We start from the raw sequence: 19,298 nt of genomic DNA on the forward strand, positions 1-19,298 counted from the left end.
ATTTTTTCTACTTGCAGGAAATAAAGCTACCTTTCTTTAGATTCTTTAAAGCCCACATATCACAGAAGTAACTGGGAATAAACCTGAAGCTTCCTCTCAGGGTTCTGCTTGTCATTTCCCCTCCATACCTTTGCGTCTCTCATGACCCAAAGGTGTAAGAACTGCGGGCAGCAACCTAGTAGCTCCCTGTGTAACTTACTCACACCAGTTATTTCTGATTAAACATTGAAATGATTCTAGTAGTCATCAAATGCTAAAATATGCTGAGAAACTGTCTTTAGAACTCATATTAAATAATTTGAATTATAAGGTTGAGAACAGTGAATATTTCCCTTTGTAGAGGGTTATAAAACTTTTCTCACCTAAATTTATTAGCCTCTAAAATTATGTAGCTATTTCTTGCCTTGGAAATTTCTCTATTGGATTTTTTTTTGCTGCAGTTGTGAGTTTGGGAGGCAACGTCTCCACAGACCAATGGATCAAACCCAATTCAATTTGATCTGATTTTAAAACAGGCCAATATTCTACATTTTGAAAGTTGTTATTTATTTTGGAAATACTAACTAAATATTAAGAAAGAATTACTAAGAAATCAACCTTTGCCCTCATGAAATTTTGCTGCATTTGGCAGTATTTTTTTTTAAAAAACCAGATCCTATAATCATATTCAACTTATTAAGTGCATGCCCAAATATTGTACCATGGTGGCATAGATAGAATATCACAGATTATTAAGGCTTATTGCTTACAGCAGACATTGTCAATTACTACATGGCATGAAACTAGCAATTGAGAGGAAATACTATATTTCAAACAAACATTTGAACCTTACGTACTTTATATGCTTTATCCTAAGCCTAAAATAATATATGCATATATATGTATATATAATGTATATATATATACATTAATGATTAAAGTTTTCTACCATTATTTTCTAGTACCCTCAAAAGAAAACAAAGAAAGGGAGAAAAAAGATACAGAGAATTATCCAGGTTTTTTTCTTATTTCTTTTTTTTATTGGATATTATTTTTTATTTACATTTCAAATGTTATTCCCTTTCCCAGTTTCCCATACATAAGCCCCCTATCCTCTCCCCTTCTCCTTCTTCTATCACAGTGTTCCCCTTCCCATCCAACCCCCTTCCTTACCTCCCCCCCAAGATGGGGTAATTGTTATCATCATTGTCATAAACTCAAGGATACCTCTTCAATTAACAGTGAATAAGAATATCTAGGAAGTTAAAATATCATTAATAGTATTAGGGATTGGGCTCGAGTTGGGCCAGTCATTGGTTGGCTGTTCCCTCAGTTTCTGCTCCATCTTTGTACCTGGTACTTCTTGTAGACAGGACAAATTTGGGTTGAAGGTTTTGTAGATGTGTTGGAGTCCTTATCCCCCTCTGCTGGGAGTCCTGCCTGGCTACAGGAAGTGAGCTCTCAGATTCCATATTCCCTACTGCTAAGATTCCTAGCTAGAGTCTCCTCATAGACTCCCTAGAGCTTTCCCCATCCCAGGCCTTTGATGCCAACCCTGCACCACCACCACCCACCTCATTCTCCTAGCCCTCTTGACCCTCTTTCTCTCTCTGATATCCCTGCACCTAGTTACCACCACTCTGTACTCATCCCGATCCCCTCTCCCACCCAGATCCCTCCCTCCCTCCATCCACCTCCAATGACTATTTTCTTTTCTTTTCTGACTGAGATTCAAGCTTTCACCCTTGGGCCCTCCTTGTTATCTAGCTTCTTTGGATCTATGGATTATAGCATGGGTATCCTGTAATTTATGGCCTGACACTATTAATGATACTCTGCTATGCTTGCTGACAGGAGCCTAACATGGCTGTTCTCTGGGATGAGCTAGCCAGTAGCTGACTGAAACAGATATAGAGATGAACAGAGAAATATTAGACAAGATCAGAGACTCTTGTGGAAGAGCTGGGGAAAGTATTGAATTACCCAAAGGGGATAGGGACTCCACAAGACTAACAGAGTCACCTAAACTGAACCCTTGGAGGCTCCCAGAGACTGAGCCACCAACCAAAAAGCAAACATGGGCTGGACCTAGGCTCTTCACACTTAGGTAGCAGATGTGCAGCTTAGTCTTCGTGTGGGTCCCCCAACAACTGGATGGAGGTCCCTCAACAACTGGAGCTGGGACTGTCCATGACTGTGGATCCTCTTCCCCCAACTAAGCTGCCTTGTCCTGCCTTAGGGGGAGAGGATTGCCTAGTCCTGCAGTGACTTGATCCCTCAGGGGTATACCCCCCTTTTCTCAGAGGAGAAGGGGCTAAAGGGGTAGGGACTGTGGGAGGGGAGACAGGGAGGATGGGAGCTGTGATGAGGATCAAAGTGAATAAATAAGTAAATTAATAAAGAAAATAGAGATTAAAGTATACAAAATAAGAGTCTGAGACTCTATCTTAGGCAAAATAAAAGGAGGGTCCCCGGGGTTGAATGTGTCTAGAATGCTTTGAGGTCACCAAAAATAAGAAATGCTAAAAAGAAAATGTTATGGAAACAAGATCATAAACAAAAGAACCAATTGGAAGAGACTCTCAGTAACCAAATATGGGCAAATAAAAGGTAATCATGGGAAGCAAAGAATTAAGAAACACAGAATAAAGTAAATATCCATGAATCGAGGCTAATATAAATAACAAAGACAGCAAGCAAATGGTACAGAAAGGAAATCTTTGTGTTTTAGCAGGATTCCAATTAAAAAACATAAAAGTAATGATAGAAATAGTTTACCATCTGGCAGACACCGTAGTAACAGTCACAGGCAACCATCATCAACAGATGCTAAACTAGTAGAAAACGATGATAAGAACCTTTTTTGCATAGTCTCAAATTACGTATCCAAAATATGAGAATTATAGATATGGAGAAAATGTAACATTACTACATAAAAATGTTGTAGACACCATGCAAATCAAGTAATCAGTGCTAACAGCACCGGACTGCTAAGAAGCATCACCTGCCTCCCAACCTGACAATCTATGGCAATATTGTCCTGAATTTGACGGAGAGCAGTTTTTGAATTTGGAGGGCTTTCAACATAGTAATTACTCAGCTGTGCATGGTGGTCCATGTCCTAATTCCAGAACTTAGGGAATAAAGCAGGAAAAAAAGAGGAGTTCAGGGTCGGACTCAGCTATACATACAGTGAGATCCTGGCTTTAACACAATAAATTAGAAAACCACACTAATTATCCAGTACCTGTCAAAATTAATACCACAGATAATGAGGGGAACTAATGAATTATCCCGTATTGGAGGTGCTTAAAGCAAAATAATTAAGAAAAGAGGCTATGGGATTCTAGACCAACACCATACTAAGACAATCTTTAACCGTCATGAATCATTGTTACTTTCCTGGTTCAGGTGACTGTGCCACCCTGACATTTAGAAAGCTTGGATGGAGACTGGGAGTGGATACTGTGACAGCTTCATTAAAAACACTAAACTAATTTTAGTTATATGCTCTAGTTCAATACTAAATTCTCATTTCTGTCTCTCAGATAATAAAGGAACAAAGTCATGAATAGAAGTGAGCAATTTTATAAAATATCTGTGGAAAGTGTTTCTTTAACATAGTTTATAAGTGATTTTTATTATTTTGAATGAAAATTAAACATAATTCTATATTTCTAGTAGGTCCAATGTTATGTTTTTTAACAAACCTGAGATAAAAGTGTGTTTATCTTAGCCATCAAAATACAGAGGAACACAATTTAGAGAAAATGCCTACTTAAGAAATCCATTGCTATTTCAATACCTTATACCAGCGCGGAGTATTTTTGGGGTTTTGTTGTTGCTGTTGTTGTTTGTTCTATTTTTGTTTGTTTACTTGGTTTTTTTTGGGGTGGAGCTGGGGACTGAACCCAGGGCCTTGCGCTTGCTAGGCAAGCGCTCTACCACTGAGCCAAATCCCCAGACCCCTTGCTTGTTTTTTTTAAATAAAGACAGTGCTATCAAATATCATACAAAGCATACAGTTTTAAGCTTTTCTTTTTCTTTTCTTAGTATGAAACTAATTAGCATGTGGTTGTTGAAATAACTTATAAGTTCTCAAAATGAAGCCTCTTCTACATTGAAGAGTATTTAATGTATTTTGGATTAGAATGCAATGGATCATTTAATAGTATTTATTTCTAATAAATATAGCCTTAACAGTTTCTTGTCAGTGAAGCAGATTATAAGCTTCATACACATTTCCTCAACATGGTCTTACAGCAAAACTATAAATATTCTAAAGTTTATTCTATATTTTAAGAATAATTGTATATTTCCTTTGCCAATTTTGCCAGTAAAACATACTGGACAATATGCAAAGCAGAAGGAAACTATTCTTTTTACCCTTAAGTCTTCCTTCCATGCCTAGGTTCGCAAAATAATGACTTGGAGACTTATTTATTAATAAAAGTCTAGGCCATAAGCTTGAGCTTGTTCTCTGATTAGCTCATAATTTAATTATCTCATTTATTCTACCTGAGTTCAACTACATGCCTGGTTTTCTCTCCTTGTCTTATTACATCTGTCTCCTTAGCATTCAGAGGAAAATCTCCTACAGGCCAAAGAAAAGGCTTGGATCTCAGAGTCAGCATGGAATAAATTGTAAAATCAACAGTGATCCTGGTTGACTGACCTGCCGAGTCATTAGTTAGCCTTGTACACATTTCTATCATTGTGAGAAAGTGAACTCAAAACAATGAAAAATCTAGATGTTATACGTGATCAAACAGAAAAAAAAAACAATGAAGAATTTAGGAATTGACCTTGTTATCTCTTCATGGTTTAGGTAATATAATTACATGTCTCTATAGTATTGTTAGCTCTTTATTCCATTTTGAGAGAAATAAACAGCTGAAGTAGTATTTTTGGTTGGGGAATTACAAACGTTTCTGTGGGAATACAGTGATGCATTAGAAACAAGGTAATTCATTTTGTTTTTACTTCTATTTTGTGATAGAGAATTTAATTATTAATTGAAATATAAATTTCTTGAATTCAGTTGGTTGTATGGGTAGGTCTGAACAAATCTAGAGGTGCAGCCCTACCCTGAACTCTCCCTTACAATGTTTTATTTATGTTTCTAAGATTTATGGTATCTTTAATTATGCATGTGGATGGATATATGTATGTGCCTGCAGATGCCCACAGAGGTCAGAGGTTCTCTAAAAGAGCTGTACATGCTCTTAACCACTGAGCCATCTCTCTAGCCCCTTGACATCTCTTGTATATTTTACGTACTTTCTATTATCCTAGATATCCTGTTGCAAGAAAACAATATAACCAAATCCTTAATCCCCAAATTTATATCTTTATAAATGACTTTTCTAGTGGCAATAACCAGCATTTTCAGATAAAAATACATTAAAGAAATGACATTAAAAGTGTTTGTTTGTATGAATTGATTATAACAATATTTTATCAGTGTGTATATATTTGTGTATATGTATGTATAATTTGAGTATGTAAATATATATTGAAAAAATAGATATCTGTATCTTTGGTGCCATTAAAGTAGTGCTAACTAAATATCAACTGGAATAAAGGTTGGATTTTATTAAATTTGCTTTTGACATTCATCAAACAAAGGATTTTTCTGATTGGCTCCCTTACATAATAATTTTTATAGCAGCTGAAATACTGCAAAGTCAATGTTTCTTACTGAGCCACATTTAGAAGTACTATATCATTCCTTCTGTGCACTTCTGAATTTTACTTGCTGATAGCTTTCTTTGGCTTTTGCCACACAATCTAGTAGGATAGTATATGACCTAATAGCCAGAACCAGACATCACCTTTGAGGATACAAGTTCATATCTTTTCAACCAAAAGTAACTAAGTATCCTCATGTCCCTTGCTTTCTACTTTCCCCTCTTGTGAATGAAGAATAATTGTAGTACTCAATTTACCATTTATTTATATTATTTTGGTATAGGTAAAACACCAAGGACATCTCCAGAAAATAAGTGTCCAAGCAATAAGAGTAATTATTAGAGAAACTGATCTCAGGTTCTCTTCACATGTAGGCTCTGGTATCATGCTGATGATGTGTAAGATACTAACTTGTATTGCTAGTAATACAGTAAAACTAATTTTGTTTTCTCCCAAGGAAGCAGTATTTACATATCGGTTCAAAAAGAGTTTGCATTCGTTGTTATGCCTGCTGCCTAATTTACCCATCGCTGCTTTGTTTTGTTAACTTCCTTCCTTCCATTTCTATTGCCTTTCCCGTGTGTCTGTTCCCAATCTGCATCACTTAACATCTTGAAGCACAAAATGAGGTCATTTTATTTAATATTCAAATTTAATTGTACAAAGTCCCCATCCTGCCCATCCAGGGAGCTGCTTTGTGCTTCTGATAAGAGTTTTTCAAGTCTGTGACAATATTCTCCACCTTAAGTCTTAGCCCAGGTTTTTGCTATCAGGGAAAGCATCTAAAGATTGAGTCCGGGCTGCACAGGTGCTTTCTGTTCTTGTTCCCACACAACATCGTGTCCAACAGACCCTGTCCCTGGCAGTGACTGAAGCAGGTGCCACCATCACTGGCCTGTAAAGGCTTATCCAGGAAATACGAACATATGTAGATAGGAAGAAAGAAAATCTGTCTCCTCCAATGGTTTACTCAATCATGATTGATCACTAGTATTTCTTTATGCATATCATTTTACACACACCTACAACTAGTAGCTTTTCAGGGCCCCTGTGAACACTTAACATGACAACACCTTGCACCTTCTGGTCACAAAGCAGGTAAGAGTGCAAGCTGGACTTCAGCCTCAGTTATCAAACACCCAGTAAGCAATTTGCAAAACCTGATATAATGTCTCCCCACACAAACACAGGCACATATGAGAAACTATTGCAAAAACTTCAGCATTTGTGTTTGGATGGGTGGATCTGAAGTAGCTACATGGTAGACAGTAACATCCTTCCCTGGAACTCACATGAGACACAGTCTTTGCATAACCGAGTATTATGGATGCCACCCAGAAATATTTAAATGAAGTAAACGTTCAATACCCTCCAATGTAGTCACCCCTACAATCAGTTTCTATATGTGATACACTGTGTGCATAATGGTGTGGGGGAGGGGAATATGCTTCCACTTAGGGCTGAATCATGTAAGCAAGATAAAACGTTGGGAAGCTAAAGATGGCCCAGTGACAAAAGGTCATAACCAAACGGGGGTTAGGTACTGAAAAGCAGTTGAGTTCTGGATACGTTTTTAGTACAATACTAAAAGGATTTGCTGATGGATCAGAGAAGACTCTTTCTGAGTTACATATCCAATTAATAGATTTCTTTTTCACTCCATCATTCATGTATATATTTACCATTGTTTTGTTTCTAGATGACAAACACAGGAATCATGTTTCTCTTTCTGAGGAGTACACTGAGTAATGGATCATACACACACACAGACGCACACACATAGACACACACACAGAGACACACACAGACACACACACACAGACACACTCACATATACACACACACTCACACACACACATACATTCACACACAAACACATGCAAACATACACACATACATTCACACTCAAAAATTATCTATTTAAAATAAATGAATTATAATAACACAGAGAAAGATGTGCAATTAAAATTGTCACAGGAAAAAAGAAAATGAGATGTGAACCAGCATTCAGAGAATGAGCAAAAACTGGAGCTGAGGAAAAGAAGCTACTTTTTGTTCCAAGCAACAGAAAAGTTGAGAGGATGGCTCCTTATCTTAGTACTTCAACCAGATAAGGAGAGGAAGGCCCAGGAAAAGGGGCAGAATATGCAAATGAATGCATGTACTTACCGGAATGCATACAAGTGCACTCCCCTAAAAAGAACACAGAATTCATTACCTATGCCTTTTTTTTTTTTTTTTTTTTTATTAACTTGAGTATTTCTTATGTACATTTTAAGTGTTATTCCTTTCCCGGTTTCGGGCAAACATCCCCTCCCCCCCCTTCCTTATGGGTGTTCCCCTCCCACCCTCCCCCATTGCCGCCCTCCCCGACAGTCTAGTTCACTGGGGTTCAGTCTTAGCAGGACCCAGGGCTTCCCCTTCCACTGGTGCTCTTACTAGGATATTCATTGCTACCTACGAGGTCAGAGTCCAGGGTCAGTCCATGTATAGTCTTTGGGTAGTGGCTTAGTCCCTGGAAGCTCTGGTTGCTTGGCATTGTTGTCATATGGGGTCTCGAGCCCCTTCAAGCTCTTCCAGTCCTTTCTCTGATTCCTTCAGCGGGGGTCCCGTTCTCAGTTCAGTGGTTTGCTGCTGGCATTCGCCTCTGTATTTGCTGTATTCTGGCTGTGTCTCTCAGGAGCGATCTACATCCGGCTCCTGTCGGTCTGCACTTCTTTGCTTCATCCATCTTGTCTAATTGGGTGGCTCTATATGTATGGGCCACATGTGGGGCAGGCTCTGAATGGGTGTTCCTTCAGTCTCTGTTTTAATCTTTGCCTCTCTCTTCCCTGCCAAGGGTATTCTTGTTCCCCTTTTAAAGAAGGAGTGAAGCCTTCACATTTTGATCATCCGTCTTGAGTTTCATTTGTTCTAGGCAACTAGGGTAATTCAAGCATTTGGGCTAATAGCCACTTATCAGTGAGTGCATACCATGTATGTCTTTCTGTGATTGGGTTAGCTCACTCAGGATGATATTTTCCAGGTCCAACCATTTGCCTACGAATTTCATAAAGTCGTTGTTTTTGATAGCTGAGTAATATTCCATTGTGTAGATGTACCACATTTTCTGTATCCATTCCTCTGTTGAAGGGCATCTGGGTTCTTTCCAGCTTCTGGCTATTATAAATAAGGCTGCGATGAACATAGTGGAGCACGTGTCATTTTTGTACGTTGGGGCATCTTTTGGGTATATGCCTCTTATGTCTCCTCTCCAAACTGCATTTCCCAGTCCTGTCTCGGTACTCTGTAACACTTAAAGAAATTTGATTCCTTTCCCTGGGTAAGCTGGATTAGCTCCTTCTCTGTGTACCACATCACTTCCTCCTATGTACATTTGACCAACAGTGCCCAAATCCTGCCTCACGATGTTTCCCAAGCCACATCTGAAGAAAGCAGTTCCAAAACTCCCTGACTTGATGTACTCAGATCTCCACAGGTTTGGCTCTTGTGCCTTGTCTTCACCTGCAAGGTAGCAGTGACAACCAACCCAGGGAAGGGCTCTGTAAAGATCTTGACGATCATTAAATTGTTTAGAAGAGGGTCTGTTCCATAGCATTTTATCAGTACCATCTAGAAATCGCTGCTTGGTGAAAAATTGAGTCATAGGTAGTTAACAGGCAAACTCTAGAGACAGACTAAATGAACAGGAATCTAAATTTAGCCGCTTAATACCTGGGGTAAGTGTTTTATTTTTGTAATGTCCAGCAATCTTCTATATAAACGTGGAAGAATTACAGTCTATTCAGTCATGGGAAGCTCCTACAAACAATTGAGTTGTTTATTTTTGTTCTGTTTTGGTTTTCGTTTTGTGTTTTGGTTTTGGTTTTTTGGGGGTTTTTCTTGCCTTAAAAAATGAGGAGACAGTAAACATTCCTCCACACTTTTGCCACGTTTTGTGAGTGTAAATCGCTAGAGAATAACAAAGATTACATATATCCAGTCATTTAAAACTTCTATTGCTCTATCATAAAGAGACTTTATGACATGTTTATAGTCTTTGAATATATTTATTATTACATGTTTAAATCTCTCATCTAAGAATTTCAATATTGAATTTAAATTTTATTTTTTTGATTGAGCTGCATCTTATTTCCGAAAAGAAATGCACTTGCTCATTTCGTCCTCCCTCCAAACAATAGGTTTCAAGCCAGTCTGACACACTGTTTATTGTCTTCGCTGAGTAATTTATATTTTCTTGAGTGATTGCAAATATAGCTATCTTTTCTCTCATATGACTTAAATTTTGGCAAACCTTTGAAGAAAGTAAACAAAAATAGGACGCACCATACTGTCCAATTGATAACAGTTACTCATGTTTACTGAACACCAACCACGTCAGAATGGCGGTTCAGAGTCGCCATCTTGTTTTCCTCGGCCAAGCCAATGAGCAGAGCTAGAGCTGTGAGCCCGTTCCCTCACTTAAGAAATAATTATGCATTATTGCTTCTATGTCTAAGGATCATCTGGACAATATCAGCTTAATCTGAATTCACACATCTTTCTAAAGTCAACTCTCCTGGCAAAAGACCAATAAAGAGACTTATTTTGATGAAAAGACTCGTATTTTAAAAAGTTTGTAAGCATCACAAAGGCAGAGACCATCAAGATTTGAGCGCCAACTTGGACCCTGGAAAGATAAAGTGAGCTTTTCATAATGAGCTATGACATATAGACAACTAGAAAACCTAGAGACATCTCATGGAGAATTAGTAGAAGATTAAATCATCCTGAAAATTCGATTAAAATACAACTTTTAACATGATAAAACATTAGAGTTCATAGACTCAAGGCTAAAGCACTGTGAGAGAATTTTCAAGCCCTGAATAGTTGAGTGAAAATTCATAAAGCCAACAGATCAACTGGATTCAGAAGCATGCCCTGAGAGCTATATAAATTAGACCACTTCTCCCAAAAGCAGTAGATGTTCTTACAGACGCCTTAGGAAATGTGTATTCTGCTTGGCATTTTTCAGGTTGAGGGCCAAAGTGTCATGACACGTATGATTTACTGGACACATTCTTTGTGGTTAAATGACATATTTAAGAAAGGAGTACTTTACAAAACAAACAAGTAGAAAGACACGCCCATTGTTCATCACAGCTTCCAAGCACGAAGGCATCACAACTAGTATTTAAAATAGTTCACACACTCTTGCTCAAGTTCTTGTGAATACAAACAGTAAAGGAGGACTTTCAGTTTGTAGAAATATTTTTAAATTATCTCAAATAACCATCACTTTAAAATTAGATTCTAAACTCCACTTGACACAGGAACACTTCTGTTCATCTGTGAGTATTCTGTATTAAAATCAGAAGTGATTCTATAGCCACTTTCAAAGGATGCTATTTTACTTCTTAAATGCATATGTATTTAAGGGAACCTTGAAATAATTCAACCTGAGTGAGGTCTGTCACCAGCTAAACCTAATATTCACAGAATTAATCTTACAATATAATTGGTCAGCATATCATTATCAAGTCAGCTTGATTCTCTTTAAAGATAATTTAATCTAGTTTAGACACGGAGTGCACATTGGAGTACAAAAGACAGAGAAGACTATACCATGTGGATTCCCTGAAATGGACTCTAAACAAACACCCTTAATAACTGCAAAACTAAAAAATGTGAGTTGAAAGTTTTCTACAATCAGAGCCCCAAAAGTAGACAAAGACTTGACCCCAGGCCTCCTCAGTACACCCTGTTGACTTTTGAAAGACAATTTCCCAAGAAATTAATTAATTTCTGATTTATAATTTCAGCATTAACAGGAGGAAAAAAGTATTACTTTTACACAATTATAATAACGACCACTTTTTGTATCACCTGGATGTAAAACCTGAAAAGAAATTTCCATTATAACAAATATATTGTTCAATATGTCCAATTGCAATCCTGATATGATAGGCTACACTATATGCAAAAATTCAGCCACTAGATATATGTAGGAAGCACATTTGAATAAAACTGAAAGTTGAAAATAAATTACTGTGAGCATACATAACAAGATAATAAAATTGAGTTATTTTAACTTGATTTTTAACTGATACATAAAATTGTGTGCGATGGGGAACCACATGTTGCTTTGAGACATATGCATATTACATAATACTTGAATCATAGTAAACATATCTAATCCTTAAACTGTCAGTTATGTATGATGAAAATAGAACTTTTCTAGAAGCTTTTAAGAGACTAAAAGCATATTACTTTATCTGCCCTAATCAGTCGGCTGTGCAAAGGAAGGTCAGAACTCTGGCCTGGATATAGTGGCACAAAACAATAATTCCAGGAGTGAGATGGGAAAATGTCCAATTCAAGGCCAGCCTGGGCCCCAGAGGAAGATGTCCTGCTGAAACACAATGGAATGGAATTTCTCTCTTTAATGTCGTACACCCGTTGCCTACTAACGCCACCCTCTGGTCCTCCATTTATTCACCATCAGTTTCTACCAGAACACTCTTGTCAGATCCCAGGTGAGCAAATCATATGCCATTTTTCTTTCTTGGCCCTATTCATTTCCTCAAACATAATGGTTTTTGATTCCTTTCAAGTTTTCCCAAATAAGCATTTCTTTGTTTGGTTTGTATGTTTGTTTGTTTAAATCTTTTCCTGTGGGGGGCTAATAATTTCTGTGCACCTATTCAATACTTGTGGCTCTCATTGATTATCATTTTCTCAGCTGACAGGCATATGCTATTTCAGTTTCTAGGGTACAGCAGAAGACTTGAAAGTAGAGATATTTCCACATCCTATCCTCTGCCTTTGAATACACATCCAACAATGGAGTCGCTAAATCATAGAGTAGTCTTCCATTCTACTTTGCAAAAAGAGCTGCACTGTGCTGATTCTACACTGCCACCAACAGGGAACAAGTGTTCGCCATCTCCTTGCTAATATGCCTTATCTTTTTTCCATTTTACAATCACCAGTCTGAGAGGACTAAGTCAAATCTATGACATTTTGATTTGCATTTCCTAGGTGATTAATGATAGCAAGAGTTTTTTCATAAGTTTATTGGCTAATTTCTCCTGAAATAATTTATCAATATCATATAAGACAACAGTCAATGGCAAATACTAAAACTGAACACCCAATATTTCTGATACCTTCTAAAATAGTATATAAACTAATGAAATTCTAATTAGAAACCCAATACTTGTAAAGTTACTGTTGCCGCTATAAATGATATTTTTAAATTAATACTAAAAAACTGAATGAGTAATTTGTTTAAAAGATTGGGAATAGCTAATTAAAGGATGACTTGGCATAACTGAAATCTATTGTAAAGTCATTGTAATTGTGTTGTAAACAGAAATTAGTAAATCTATCATTGGAACAAAACCAGTGTTCAGAAACAAATCCAGTATACATGGAAATCATAATTAATAGGATAAAAGTAAAATCTTAATTTGAAGCAAATAGATTTTGTAATCAAAAGCAGTGGCTTAACTATTTGTAAAGAAGCAAATTAAAGTGTAAAAGCATAATAAAACTATTAAAATAATGTAGGAAAGAATGTTTTTAAATCTTTGGATTCCTTTACCATGATATTAAGTCTAGTAGGAAATACTGATATATTTGATGAATCAAATAATCTACGTGTGATATGGCATCCTGCATGAGGTCTAGAAAAAAATACAGAATAAGTTTTAGAGTATAATAATAAAATTTTTAAGTATCTAAAATATAGAAACAAAAATAGCATAGTAGTAAAATAGATGTAAAGAAACACAATTCACCGAAAACTTGATTCAGTGACTCTCACTAACAGTCAACAATATCCAAGTTAAACAGCAGACTATTACTAGTTTATAGTAATTACTGGGAAGAAAACTTCACAGACTGATAGAGCATCGCACTGACCTTGCGTAGGAGGCTGGGTAGATGGCTCGGTGGTTAAGAGTATCTGCTCTCCCAGACAACCTAGTTTCTCTTCTCAAAACTCACATGGTGGCTCACAACCATCAGTAATTCCACATTCAAGGGATTCAGTGGCTTTTTCTGGCATCAAGCATACATATGGTACACATAGTTACATGTAGACAAAGCACTCGTACATGTAACAATAGACTAAATAAATACATGAACTATTGGCTACTTGATATAACTAAAGTCTCTGTGAGTACCAATAAAGAACTTAAGAACTATTAAAAATGAAACAGTGTCTAAAAAATTTAAAAAAAAATAGAAGACCACACAAAGAAACAACACATAATAACTGAATCTCATGTATGATTCTATATTTCCAGTATAAAGGACATTGCTTGGACACTTGATAACACCTTATTAGGTAGAAGTATAAAAATGCATGAATAAATATTTATTCTTGATACAGACACTTATATCTAGGTGAATACAGTAATATTGCTGTCTAATTTAATCTTTAGATTAAACTGTAATACAAGATTAAAGTATTTGGGAATACCTCAGCAATTAAAATATTTGTACTTAGAAATCTGTAAATGTTACTTCACATACAAATACTTGTTAACATAGGAGGCATACTTCAGAAACATTTCATACAACAGTAAATGTAAAATGGACATTTTATTTATTATTTTCCTGGGTATTAAATTGTTCGCATTCCATTAATAAGGCAAATCATTTTATTTATAACATATAATGCTCTGTTGCTGTGATAATAAATTAAGGACCGTGTGTTTATTTCCTACATGTGACAATATAGCACTAGAGTGTGCAAGAGGCTCTTCCAGGTATGGCTGCACTCTAGCTAAAGGTCATAGTTGGAGGATGACTAGTCACTGAAGAGGAAGATCCTTCAGAAAAAGAGTCCTTCAAGAGAAAAGTACTGATTTTTCTTTAAACAAAGTCAAAATGTTCTTTTGTTAGTAGTAGTTTGTTTCCTTTAACGTGCTAATAAACTAAAGCTATCCAATAGACTAAACTGTGTTTCTTCTGGAAAATAAAAAATTCTTATTGTCAAAACAAAAACATATCTTCCTTCTTCAAAGTAATACACTGTAATGTAACATATCAACAAGGTTGATAATCATTGTTCTAGCACTGTTGATTCTAGATGCTTCCTTTTTAAAATTAAAGTTATGACCTCCTGTAGTAAATAGGAATAAAACAAGATATGAAATGATATAAAATATAGGGATGGCAGAAGAGACTGTGCCTGTACTCTAATTCATGATGTAGCTGTGCAAGGATTAACCACGCCATCCAGTTCAGATCCTTTATGTGATTGGAGGAATGGTCTTGACCATTACTTCTTGCTTTGAGTCCATTTTTGAAAGGGGAGGAAGTGTTAAGCATCTTGAAAACTAAGTTGGGAGATGCACTTATTGAAAAAGTTGAACTTTGTTTTGCATTTAAAATATTCATCAGGAGCAGTAAGAATAGATTTTATAGTTGTTTTCTTGAAAAAAACTTTCAAACTAATTTTCTGTGTATATGACCATTTTTAAATATTTCAGGGTTCTGGGGATATTTCTTTAAATTACATTAAATCTCCGTGGGATTTTTCACTCTTAAAAATTGTAAAATAAACATGTAACTGAATTTCTTAAATTAAAAAACTTTCTAAAAGGAAAATAAAATAATTCATATAACCGTATCAAAACAATTCAAAGTTTTTAAATCAATATACTAAATATAGGAGCTAAACTCAAGCGCCAATTTGGAAATTTCCCCCACTGAAATGCAAGTGGGAGTTTGAGTCAGAGCATGAGAAATGTTTTTCTAAACAGGACATGACAAAGGCCTAAGAGCCACTTCAGTTTTATTTATATTCCCTCAAGATTGATGGTCTCCCTCACAGTGTAAGCTTTTCCTATAGCATACATTCTTGACAATGGCTTATTTGGCCACTTTGAAAAATTATGTTGCCATTTGTCTAAGGCCAGAAAGTGTGCTCTGCGATGTAAAGCATGATGGTGGGAAGAGACAAGATGGCAGGCTAAACTGACTTTCTGCCCCCTTAACTCAGTACAGTACTCTTCAGCATGAACGTGCTGAGCCTTTAGCCATATCTGTGCCATGAGACAGAAGGAAAACACATTTAAGGAAAGATTATTGGCTACTCCCGACTCTGATGTGTTCTGATGAGGCACATATTTGTGTTTTCTGCTCAAATGATTTAACATGGGTAAATATCATATTTTATGTGCTGAGGGGATCTTCTTTTCTGGTCTAATATATTTGGCTTTCTATATGCTCCTTTTACCTTTATTGGCTTCACTGCCTTTTAGCTTAAGGTCATTTTCTCGGATTTTGTTGAAAATGTTATGTGAGCCTTTGAACTGAATTTCTTCTCCTCCTCCTCCTCCTCCTCCTCCTCCTCCTCCTCCTCCTCCTCATCATCATCATCATCATCATCATCATCATCATCATCATCATCGTTATTATATTGGATCATTTCATAGTGTCCCAGATTTATGCCTGAACTTTTAAAAACATTTTCTTTGACTCAGCTATCCATTCATCTACCTTGCTTTCAATACTTGAAATTCACTCTTCCATGTCTTATAATCTTTTGAGGAAGGTGACCTCTGGGGTTTCTATTTAACATACTAAGTCTTCATTTCCAGCTCTATTTCCGTTTGTGTCTTCTTTAGTGATTCTGTTTCTTCGTTAAATTCTATTTTATGTTTTGAAATGTTTTCACTATTTGTGTTTTCAGAGATTTCATTAAGACATTATTATGTACTCTTTAGAGCTCTTAAACATATTTATAATTGCTATTTTGAAGTCCTTGTCTTGTACTTCTAAGTTGCTTTCTTCGGGACCTATCGCAGTAGAGTGGCTAGCTTCTGGAGAAGCTATATACGTGTTTGTTGGTCATGTTTGTGTCTTTGTATCGCGATACAGGTTTCTAATATTAAGATGTTTGATGTATTTCTTGGTGTAGCTATTGGTTCTGGTTGTATGGACATTCATTGGTTGCTATTGTCCACTCTGGTCCCCAGGTATGTGTGCTGGCTGTGCTGTCCCTGTTAGAGAGCATTTCCACAGGTCTGCAAGTGACACACTGGAAGGTGATGGGGTAGGCAGAGGATAAAAGATGTATTGTGAAAGATCTAGAGAGTCCCTGTGCCCATAGCAAGAAGGTGGGTCCCCAGAGAGTGGAGGTGGGTAGCAGGACAGTTCCTACAGACAGGCTGCAGAAAAACCATGAGAAACTCTGAAGAGGTCGGAATGGAGGGTGTAAAGCATAGTAAAAATCACCTACCTGTTTCTCAGACCAGGGTGGGCACTCAGGGCTCCTGGTAGAAGGTATTCCTGTAGGGCCACAATGAAATGGAAATAGGATAGGAAAGAATGCCGGGAGAAGGGGCAGTGGGAAAATGTACTTTTTCTAACCGTTATACGCTGAGGTGCCAAGGATTACAACAGTGTAAGAATCTATAGGGCACATAATGCCTTAGTAGCAAGAGATCAACAGGTATGCTAATAAAAATTATCATGAAGATATATCAGTAAACACATTATCATAGGTTAGGGAGAAAAGAATGGAATCAACAAAGTATTATAGCTGAAGAATTTAAACTGGTCTTATGGTACAAAGGACATAGAAATATCTAAAGAGAAAATTAGCAAAAGGGCAACGAGAATGCAAACCTTTGCTCAGATTCTTTCTTCTCAATAAGTATATTTCATGTATGTGAGTGGGCCACGGGAATTTTGCTGAACAACAAGACTGTACTTATAAATCATTTCTTTTTAAGTTTTTTTGTATTGATAAGTAATAATTGCCAATAACTATATGTTTATTTTAAACAATTTATTATATTAACTGTGATGGGTAATTATATGTTGAACTGATGTACTGTGGTGCCCACTTCTTTGGTCAAACACTAGCCTAATTGTGCTGAGTTTGTAGATGTGATTAACATTTATAGCCACTTGATTGTATATAAAGGCAATCATTCTCCTTTGGTTTTGTGACTGAGACTCTTGCAATTTGATAAACATCTTAAGAGCAAATACTATTTATGGGAAGAATTTCTGACTCAACCGGAGCCTTGTCCTCTGAATTGAAACAGTTTATCTTGGAAAGAGCTTCCTTTTAACTCTAGAAGTAAACAAGTCACACCTCTTAAGAGGTTTATGAAACTTAGAAGATTTACCAGGTCCTCTCCAAGGTTCTGTAAACAGTAACATAGCCGTGGGAAGACTGACAGGCTTTACTGACCTCAAGCCATGCAGGCGGCGCCCGTAACGTTCCTTAGGTCTCAGGCACCCACAGCGCTCTCACAGGCTTCTCCATGATGTAGCTTTCTATGAGCTATCTGCGCTCCTGGATGGAAGCTCTCACCTATGCTCCCTTGAAATCTTACTGGTTCACCAATCCAGACTTCAGAGGAATTGTTTCTTCTTCTATCTATGGTGAGCACGTGTCTGTTCACTTCCTCCATACAAAGGTCATCCAACAACTGTAATGTGGAAATCCTGCCTGAATTTCCAGTTGTCCTGGTCTGAGGATTCCACATGGGTCGGCCATTTAACATCAACTTTTGCTTGAGTTTTCAGACTTACAGTTTCCAAATGTGCATGCTTCTTATCATGTGATCATATACCCTTAAAAAAAAGAACTAGATGGGGAAAAGAGCTAGAAGGTGAAAGAGAGAAGAGGAAAGAGAGAAAGAGAGAGAGGGAGGAAGAAGGAGAAGATGGAGAAGGAGAGGTTACATTGGTTCTTTTTCTGGAAAATCCTAACTGATTTAATTATTGCTGTTATTTTAGTCTTGTTTTTTAAGTAACCATTTACAACATAATAAGTTTACATCTTACATGTAATTTTTGAATGCTAGAAAATCTATTTTTGTTGTCTGTCTGATGTCAAATGGCTATATTCCATGGTTATTTGGTTTCTTGTGTTCCTAGTGATCTACAATTTTGAGATTTTACTATATGACTGACATGCTGACTGAAATTGAGAGTGGTTTTTGTTGTTGTTGTTGTTGTTGCTGTTGTTGTTGTTGTTCTTGATAGTACTTTGTGTTTGTTCCCTTTGTTGCTCAGGTAGGGTTTGCAGCGTTCGGGTGATGGGATAAATGTCCACCTCTTACTGTCATGTGGTTGTGAAGTCTCACCTTCGACAACCTATACTCCATGGCACGGATTCAAGACCTTAATTTGAACTGTTACATGACTTCAGCTGATTGTGCTTATAGGAACACATGCTTGCACCTGCATGAGGACGTCTCTATTCCCTGTGAGTCTCTAATCATATACCTATGTATGTAAACATAAATGTTTTGTGAAAGATTTAATTAGTTCTGGTGAGTACACCGTGTCTACTTGACCCAGAGTCACTTTGGGAAAGAGAACTGCACCTGAGAAAATGCCATGAATAGATTTTCCTGCAGGCAAGCTGCATTTTCTTGATTGATAATTGATGTAGGAGGGTCCAGGTCACTGGGGACATTACCACCCATGGGCTGGTGGTCCTGGGTGCTATAAGAAAGCAGACTGAGAAATCCATGGGGAACAAGCCAGTAAACAGCACTCACTTCTGTGGTCTCTGCATCAATTCCTGCTACAAGTTCCCACCCATTTTGAGTTCCTGCCCTGACTTCCTTCAGTGAGGGACTATTACATGTTACTTGTAAGGTAGAAAT

This window comes from Rattus rattus, chromosome 2 (genome assembly GCF_011064425.1).
Source record: "Rattus rattus isolate New Zealand chromosome 2, Rrattus_CSIRO_v1, whole genome shotgun sequence".
Classification (NCBI taxonomy): Eukaryota; Metazoa; Chordata; class Mammalia; order Rodentia; family Muridae; genus Rattus; species Rattus rattus.